The sequence below is a fragment of the Pyrus communis genome, chromosome 2 (assembly GCF_963583255.1).
Source record: "Pyrus communis chromosome 2, drPyrComm1.1, whole genome shotgun sequence".
NCBI lineage: Eukaryota > Viridiplantae > Streptophyta > Magnoliopsida > Rosales > Rosaceae > Pyrus > Pyrus communis.
In genome coordinates this window covers 22,527,480-22,535,772 of record NC_084804.1, presented here as the reverse complement: position 1 = coordinate 22,535,772, position 8,293 = coordinate 22,527,480, and positions in this window count along the sequence as shown.

Below are 8,293 nucleotides of genomic sequence, written 5' to 3'. Positions count from 1 at the left end.
TTCCTTCAATTTCAGCTACTTGTATTTTACCTCAGATATCCTCATTCCTAATCTTATCCTTTCTCGTGTGCACACACATCCAAGGAAGCATTCTCATCTCTGCTACACTCATTTTATGTACATGTTGATACTTCACCGCCAACATTATGTGCCATAAAGCATTGCTGGCCTTATTGCCGTTCTATAAAATTTTCCCTTGAGCTTTAGTGGCATATGACGATCGCACAACACACCCGATGCACTGTTCCACTTAATCCATCCAGCTTGTATTCTATGGTTGAGGTCACCATCCAACTCTCCATTCTTTTGCAAGATAGATCCTAGGTAGCGAAATCGGTCACTCTTTAGTACTTCATGACCTCTAATCATCACCCCTAACTCATTTGAGCCTTCGTTCACACTGAACTTGAACTCCATATACTCTGTCTTTGACCGACTTAGACGAAGATCTTTATATTCCAACACTTCTCTCCAAAGGTTAAGGTTCGCATTTGCTCCTTCCTGAGTTTCATCTATCAACACTATATCGTCTGCGAAAAGCATACACCAAGAATTTTCATCTTGAATATGTCCCCTTAGTTCATCCACCTAACTCATCCATTATCAATGCAAAAAAGTAAAGACTTAAAGATGAGCCTTGATGTAACCCTACAGTTATGGGGAAGCTTTCGGTTTGTCCTTCATGAGTTCTTATGGTAGTCCTTGCTCTATCATACATATTCTTTATAACTTGGATATATGTTACTCATACTCCTTTATTCTCTAAAATCCTCTAATGAATGTCTCTTAGGACCTTATCATATACTTTTTCCAAATCTATGGTATCGTTTGGTATGCAGATGGGACGGGACGGAACGGAATGGGACGAGATAGGACGGGACAGGACGAAACGGAACGGAGCGGGAGCAAAGATGCCCTCGGATGGAAACAAGGAGGAAGAAGAAGGAGATGGAGAGGTTATAGTTTTGTGTTCCACGGATGTGGAACGAGTCGTTTCAGGGAGGTGAGGTGGAACGAAAATTCACCCAAAACTCGTCCCGTGGAATAGCTCGTTCCACCCGTTTTAGGCGCACCAAACGTGGGACGGAACGCCTTGTCCCACTCTGTTCTGTCCCGTCCCACGTACCAAACGCTACCATAAAGACAGTGTGCAAAGATCTTGGAAAAAAAAAAAGATAGTATTTTTGTGAAAACTTGCTAACTAGAAGCAATAACAAACAATCCCAAACAGATATAATGTTCCTGGCAGCATTGTTGGAGGCTTCGATAAATTTTGGAAACACGAAGAAATCCAATTATTTCAGTAAACCCTTCGCCTTGAAGTGAGTAAATTGGTTGATAAAATCAGTACAGAGAAAATATGATGGTTTTATATAAGTCGACGGGGGGCAGCAGTGACACAAAAAATTCACCTTTTACACAACCCAAAATTAAAACTTCAGTTCATATTTCAGAATTATGGCTCCGTCTCTTCAGCCACGAAGTATGTTGAGGAAGAATTCCTTCACACTTATAGAGGATTTTCCCCATGGCGAATGAAACAAATGTATTGAACTGTGGAGCAAATGCACTGAGCGATGCCACCACCTAATCCATAAATGTCAACAAGGGTACCGAAAGGCCTCCATCGGGGACGTGGATGATAAAACCACCACAACATTCCCCTCCTCCTCACTTCAACTCCTTCCTTTTTACCATTGGAATAATCTCCAAATTAGAAATGAGTACTACCACCATGGCCAACAACATGCCATGTAGTTCAAAATTGGGCTTACTTGGGGAGGAAGTCTGGTCACAAGTAAGTGAGAAGATTACTAAGCATAGGGCAAATAATTAGAAAGGTCCAGTCTGCAGAAGTAGCCTACATAATAAGTTAGTAATATTTCAGTTGGATACTACTTTTTTTACAGTCAATAAATTGATCCATCTCAACTAAATTTGTACACTTAAAGTCCTCAAGGTTAAATTCAGTATTGTTTGTGATAGCAAACATGGTTGAATGAATAATATCTAATTCTCTTTTCTGTCCTAGCACTCTAAATTAAATTTTGGTAACTCGAGCGGTTGAGATACGTGATCAGCATAGGGGGCGCTTACCTGCATTCGTGGTTTCGAAGCTGTGACAGGTAACATCATCTGGGAACCTTGCATCCCTTGATGTTGTCCAGAACGTAAATGCAAGATATCTAATATCTCATCAAATATATAATGAGGAGAATTAGTGCACTGGCTAAGGTTACATCTAATGGGGCATTGAGAACAGAAAATTAGTAAATAAATCCTGATAATTATAAGTTTTATAGAAAAGCACTTCAAGAAATCTCGAGAAATACATAGCTCTTGGTATCCTCCATTTGAGAAATTCTTATGTGCCTCATCACGAGTGATGCTTCCGTCCCTATTGGCGTCTATATCCATAAATATTGTTGCATAGTTTTGAACTTCAGATTTGTTCATCCTTGGCCAGGGAAGCTCTGAATTATCTGGAAGCAGATCTGGCTGGGAAATTAATTTGTGGGGCTGGAATTTTTGGAGCACTAGGACCATTCATGGCTGCCATGACAATCTCCGACATTAGTTATGTTGGAAATGTGTCTTAAAGCTCAATTAAGAGGTGATACTTTTATATATTTTCATGTCACTTTCATATCTTTTGGGATTTCGTCATTTCGCAATTGAATAATTATAATACTTCTATATCCTATGAGATTAATTATATAGAGAATGTGGATATTCAATAACCTTTCATTATTTCAACTGCATAGACCTTCCAATATAACCTCCACTTTTAGGGAGTTAATTTTGTATCTTATAGCTATGTAACTACGTACTCAGGTGTACATTATATAAATCATTTGCTAACACTTTAAATTGTCTAATTGGGACATCTATTCTTGTAGACATGTAATAATGATAATGTCACTTTAATTTTTCTAGTAAAAGTATCTCGCCATTTGAATTGTGATCTTCTGGATTGCATTATCTTCCATCCTTATTTTGGAATACAAAAATCTCTTGGCGAGACAATGGTACATTCATAATTATTCACGTCGTTCTTCAAGAACAACTTTTCTTCCAATAACGATGGGAAAATTGATCTCACAGATGTAATACTATTTGTTTGATAAACAATTTCTTAAGTATTCTCCTTCATGGACGTTTGGTAAAAACATGATAGTGAAATAATAATGCAGAATCTTCATGCTTACTTAATGGATGTCCATATGAGTTCTTACTTGTATAGCGTAACATAAATATTATGATCTCAAAAACGAGTCAAAGGTAAAATTTTCATGTCATATCAACACATTATATCGTTAAATTAACTTCAAGTTTCCAATAGTAAGGAGCTCAAACATAATTCTAAGAAGCAACTTATAATGAAAATAATTCTAACATTAAGGGATAATTATCGGTTACGTTCGATCTCGACATGCGTATATAGAAATATATAGGTCATGTTCTTCTAGAAATGAATGCATATTGTTAACACTCAAAATAGAAGCGTCAACAAAGGCTAGCATGGTCAACCCTTGATGGGCTTGGGATTAAGACTTCAAAGATATGACAGTAAGGTTTAAGTGGTTCACCCTAAAAAACTAGGATACGTTAACTGTAGTGTATATATATTTGAAATGGATTAGGAGTGCTTTGTAATAGTGTAATATGCTTTTTTTTCCTCTTGTGTGTCTGACTGGTTATAAGAGGTACTAATCCCTCTTATAAAGGCCCTTCGTAAGCCCCAAAAGTCATGGGCTCTCAAGTACTTCACTACTCTAGCATTAAATGAACCAAATGCATAGACACAACTAGCTAGCTACTCCTTCATTCTTCAGTCGACACGTAGAGATGAAGTGATGTTTGCTCAGGTATAATTGCATGGTTTCCTCGGCCAACACATATAGAGCGCCTCGCTCGGCCCTGAAGGGTGGAGGAAACCCCCGCCCGAGCGTTGGGTGTAACAACCTTTATGTTCTTTCATAGGATTCTACTCTTGTTGATGGCTAACAAGTGGTTTAGGGTTGGTGTCTGAGTAGGCTTGTCTCTATGTCTTCGTGCTATAAAGTTGTTAGTTTGTCAACTTACTTCACGCAGTCGGAAAGTATTTTCTAAATAGGCTCTCAGCTTTTTTGCTGATAATTAATCCAGACCGATAAGCGGTCATCCGTAGAGGTCAGTACTCATTTCTTTGGTTCTATTGGGCTGACTTATAAGCCCACTGACTTGGTCTTCTTTTCCTTCGTTGGGTTTTCTCCAATCTAAGGCCATCTCCAACTGAAGGATGGTCAAATGGCTACGTTTAGCCCTATAACCCTGCAAGAAATTATATTTTAATGAACAATGCTAGGCCATATTTTATACCATCTCCAACCAAGGGGCCAAAGGGCCATAGGCCAAACATAGCCCTTTGACAAAAAATCATCTCCAACCGAGGGGGCCAAAGAGTCATAAGCCAAACCTAATTTATTATTTTAATTGAATTAATATAGTTAATTAAATTAAACTACCATATTAAAATAAAATTTTCGGACATATTGGAAGATTATTGAAAGAGGTGGCCATTTGAAAATTATTGAAAAAGTTAAAGGAAAAATTATTGGAAGAGAATAGAATGTGAAGAATTGAAATAAAATGAGGTAAGATAGTATGAAATGGTGAAAAAGTATGTGAGAAATGGTGTAGGAAAAAAAAATTAGAATTTTTTCTTAAAAAAAATGTGTTGGGCTCATCGGGTTGGCTGGAAATGACTAGCCAGCTGGCTTGAATTGGTGTTTTTGGCTTGGTGGGGCCCACAAGCCCTTTGGCCTAACCCTCAGTTAGAGACGATTTTCGTGTCATTTCAAGCTATTTTTAGTCCTATGGCTCTTTGGTCGGGTCGGTTGGAGATGGCCTAATAGTCTGCGTTAACTCTTTCGTGAATTTCTTTAAGGACTTATTCTCCCTTCTCGAGCGTTATGCACCATAGATAGGGCAAAGAGAGTCCTTTTTTGTAGAGTTTATTATTGATGATAATGTACTTAGCTGCTCATAGTCGTAGACTTCGAGATTCATGCTTGTCATTTTGAAAAAACCCATGAAGTATGTAATCAAATATTGGAGTCATCTAATCAGTGAGCACCGGTCAACATCATACTTGACCAATCCCGAAACTACTAAGAACCAGTCAACGTTATACCTTCAAGAACCCACTGAGGGGTTCATGCTGAGGCACCCTTGCCGAAGCATAAGAGTTTCCTTCCAACCAGGAGGCCAATCACAGCACGACACATATCAACATCAGAATAAAGCTCATAGAGTCCCACATCGACCATGGACAAAAGTTGGAGACTCTCCTCAACTATAAAATGTGACCATTCTCCTACAATTAATTCCGAATGTCATTATTGTATTTAAACTAGTCATTAGTACCCACTAATGATGATTATGCTTAAACCTATGTATTTGTGTAAACCCTTCACTATTAATGAGAACTCATTTACTCTGTAGACGTAGCCAAACTTAAGGTGAACCACATACATCTTGTGTTTGCTTCCGTGTCTTTATCTCTTTACATATTATCCTCACTAGTGACCGAAACAACTGAGCGAAGGTCACAAACTTGACACTTTACGTTGTTCCAAAGTCTTCACTGATTTTGTGCATCAACATTTGGCGCCGTCTGTGGGAAAAGACACTTATTCCTTCTCTCTTTAGCTTTGTTAATCTGGTTTCCATCATTCGTACACTCTCATTTGACCAGGCATCTCTTTCCAACATGGGGAGCGAAGGAAGTGACATCACACAGAACGACACTCTATTCGTGCCTAGTGTGAGGCAGGAAAGGATGGAACGAAAAAAGTTTTCTCTTCAAGCTAAAGTCGAAGAGCTGGAGGCTTAGAATAACAAGATGGTAATGAAAAATGAGATCCTTCAAGAGCAGTATGAGAAGCTCTTCGAGATGCTCCATGAGGCTAGGCATACTGAGTCACACGAGCCCATTGCCCTTGTAGATGTAAACCATTACCTGGGTACTCCCCAACACGGAGGGTCACTGGTCTTCAACATGGATATACCTAATGAGGAGTGAGCTACTCATCAATATGTTGATCAACATGAGACTTCTCTCAACTCGGCTGCTTCGACCCAAAGCAAGAGAGGTAGAGGGAGACACCTTCTTGCAGAGGGAGCGAAAAAATGGAAAATTGTTTATCGTGACTGTTGAGACTTTCTAAGGTAACGTCGAGAGAACCCCATCCACATAAGCTCAAAGATCAATGACCAAGGGTTTCTGAAAGAGTCGGTCCTCTACCACGGCTCAGGCTAGCTACCAATCTAGGGAAGGAGTGACAAGTCTTAGAGGAATATGAGGGTATATGGGACTCAGAGGTCTTTCGACAAACACGCCCTAAAAGCCAGTACAGTGAATCCAAGGAAAAACCACATGCCCTTGATCAAACTTCCCTACTTCTAAGAGGTGATGGAAACTTATGAAAGAAGGCTCCAGTAGTACATGACTCCACTCATGACCCCTTTGTCCTATAGCTCCTTGAGGAAGTAAACAAGTTGAAGGCCGAACGTCAGGCCGATATACTTGATTGGAATCAACCAAGGCCTGACCCTCTTACAAGGAGGATCCTTTGCAACCCTCTATAATGAAAAACTAAACATAAACTTAGCTTACAATTGTATACTGGGATGGAAGATCCAATTGAGCATATCCATGTCTGTGAATTTACCATGGCATACCGAAGACATAATTGAGGAACGATGTCTTATATTCCCCTCAACTTTTTTTTGTGGAGCTCTCAATTGGTATTGTTGTTTTCAACCTAGTACTGAGGATTCCTTCGCTGAGCTAAGAAAACTTTTTGTGGCTTAACACATCTTCTAAGTTGATCGCTTACACTTCGCTGATGAGTTATACACCATTCGTCAGAAGTCGGATAAGTTATTGACTGAATATGATGGTCGCTTCAGTCACGAGATGATCAAACAGCACTCAAAGCCTTCATGGTAGGCATGCATGAATTCTTTTTCAAGTACATAATCAATGTTAACACTTGGAAGACTTACTCTGAGGTGATGATACAAGCTTACAATCATGCCTTTAACGAGGCAATGGCATACCAAGGGAAACCTTATATGATTAACCCATACCAATAAGTAAGGAGTGGAAGTTAAGTTCTACCAAGTGAGAAAGTTTTGGCCATCCAGACATCTATTGCATCCTCTCATGCCTCACTTAGCTACCCGCCAAGTCACCAAATATATTCGTCTATTAGCAAGAGAAATGATTTTTACTCTTAACAAGCTTATTACAACAAGAGGGATAAAGGTTCGTATCAAGACAACCAGAGGTGAACGTACCTTAAACTATTATGACCATGAGGTCAAGCCTTACTCTTTCAAAATAGGGGACTAGGTCCTAAAGGAAATGCTTTTACAAGAAGGCATACGCATTACAAATGTTTTAACCTTCAACCGTTTGAGATCGTTTGTAAAACAAGCCATTCGACAAATATTTAATGAAGAGGGAATTCAATCAACTTCGTCGGAGTCTTTTACATTCCTAGCATTGGAACAATTGGTCTACGCTGACCTACCTTTATACTCTAACTCAGAGCTTTAACATGCGTATTTGACATAAAGTAAGTGAAACTAAGTGTTACAACCAACATGGTTCACATATATAAACAATGGATTCCTTCATGCATAGCAAAACATTCATAAGCATCACTCATGTCAATCAACATAAACATCATACATTTCAACACCTTCATATATAAGCCAACTGAGCTTCGAAGTGGTGTTAACATGCATTTTACCATTCGAAACTTGCAACAATGTGCCTCAGCAACTTGCCTTTATTCTCACCAACCAGGTGATGAAAGAACTCACCTTCATATCACCAACCAAGTGATGAAGAGTACAACCCATACTCTAATATCCTTCGATAACTTACCACTTTTTCCACCAACCAGGTGATAAAGGCACTCATCTTTGTATCACCAGCTAGGTGATGAAAAGTACAATCAATACTTTAAGAAACAATTTTGAGTTTCGGTAGCTTGCCATTCTTCTTACCAACCAGGTTATGAAGGAACTCCCTTCGTATCACCAACTAGGTGATGAAGAGCACAACCGATACTCTAATAAACAATGTTGAGATTCGGCAACTTGCCACTCTTCTCACCAACTAAGTGATGAAGGAACTCACCTTTGTATCACCAATCAGGTGATGAAAGATACAACTAGTACTTTAGTAAACATTTTTGCCTCAGCAACTCACCACTCTCCTTACCAACTAGGTGAT